Source organism: Furipterus horrens, unplaced genomic scaffold (genome assembly GCF_987537825.1).
Source record: "Furipterus horrens unplaced genomic scaffold, mFurHor1.1.pri manual_scaffold_5, whole genome shotgun sequence".
NCBI lineage: Eukaryota > Metazoa > Chordata > Mammalia > Chiroptera > Furipteridae > Furipterus > Furipterus horrens.
This window is the reverse complement of record NW_028327175.1, coordinates 96,604,832-96,606,649: the sequence shown is the minus strand read 5'-3', so window position 1 is coordinate 96,606,649 and position 1,818 is coordinate 96,604,832. Positions and strand designations below refer to the sequence as shown.

The 1,818-nt window shown below is 41.2% G+C and overlaps 1 pseudogene; it reads left to right on the top strand.

Moving 5' to 3' along the window:
- The first annotated feature begins 518 nt into the window (after positions 1-518).
- On the top strand, positions 519-1,098 carry LOC150009113 (PRELI domain containing protein 3B-like; annotated as a pseudogene).
- Positions 1,099-1,818: the final 720 nt, after the last annotated feature.

Here is a 1,818-nt window from a genome sequence, read left to right as displayed (position 1 = left end):
TTAACATTTTTAAGAAAAAGAAGATCAAAATTATGAACATTAAAATGACAACAAACTCACAACTCTCAACAACTGAATCTAAAAAATAAAAACAAAAACATACTAAGCAAACAACCAGAACAGAAACAGAATCATAGGTATGGGGATCATTTGGAGGGTTATCAGCTGGGAGCGGGTGGGGGAGAAATGGGGAAATGGTGCAGGGATTAAGAAGCATAATTGGTTGATACAAAATAGACAGGGGGAAGTTAAGAATAATATAGGAAATGATGAAGCCAAAGAACTTATATCCATGACCCATGGACATAAACTAAGGGGGTGAGATTGCTGGAGGGAAGGGAGTTACCTGGAAGAGGGAGGCAAAGGGAAAAGGAATGGGACAACTGTAACAACATAATCAATAAAATGTACTTAAAACAAAAAACTAAAAACTAGAGGGAGCAGGGTAGCGAACAGGGCAGCCTCTTGGCCTCTTGGCCTTTTTTGCATGTTTGGACATTGCTCAGGCCACTGGCACCATGAAGATCTGGACTTTGAAGCATATCGATGACCACCCATGGGAAATTGTTACAAGAAATACCCAAATTATGTGAACCCAAGTGTGGTTGGAGTTGATGTATTGGACTGACATATAGATCCTTCTGGAAAATTGCACAGACATAGACTTCTCAGCACAGAGTGGGTACTGCCTTCCATTGTGAAATCTCTCATTGGTGCAGCAAGAACCAAAACATATGTGCAAAAACATTTCTGTAGTTGATCCTGTATAGAAAATAATGGCACTTAAATCCATTACTATTTTATTGACAAATATGGTTTTAGTAGATGAAAGACTTATATACAAACCACATCCTCAGGACCCAGATAAAATTCGTTTTGAGTCAAGGAGCCATAATCACTGTAAAAGGAATCAGTCTCAGTAGTAATCTTGACGGCCTGCAGGCAAGTACAATATATTCAAATGCTAACAGAAGCTGAAAAAAGCAACACAATGGGTAATACATGAATCAAGTGCAGAGACTGAAAAATTGACAGCTTTGGCAACAGAGAGCATAAAACACTGAGGCGGCTGCGGCAGCATTTGTAGCCAAAAGATGATAAAAGTTAGTATACAATATCCAGTCCCCTGGATATCTAGCAGCTAGCATTATATTTGTTATTTAAAAAATACAACTACAGGCCATGGGAAACCAAGATGGGCTATTCCATTGGACTGGCTCAGCCCCAGAAGAGACCTCCCCCACCCCCACCACAATGGCCAACTAATCCCTATGACTGACTCTGCTGCTGCTCTTGGGAGCATCCAAAGCTCGCCAGGCCTGATGCATCCTGAGTCATTCAGAAATGATGTTAATATTTGAAAACCACGTTGAACTTGTGTGCAGAAAGAACAATGATGGCAGCTGAGATTTGCAGGAATTTGGTCCTTGGGTAGAGACCACTACAAGCCCTACCCTAATGCTTTCAATCTAAGCTTCAGCAACTACAGCCAGCCTTTGAGTTATGGTCTTCTGGTGGTGCTGCTGGCATGGTGGGATCCCTTAGGGAGGTTACAATCCACAGAAATGGGAGAAGAGTTGGCAGTTAAGGAAAGGCATAAGTGAAATGGAAGAAGTGGATTATGACGAGGAACTTTTATGTGGCTGGAAATATGGTGATCTGGAGCAAAGAAAGTAAAAGCCAGGCATTGATGGTTTATAAAGCAATAGTTTCTTTACCTTTTCAGGTGGCAAATGTTGGCCCACCAAATATGGATTGTTGTTCAAACAATGCAGTTCTTCACATGAGGTACCTCCAGGTCCAACCAGAGAACCTTTA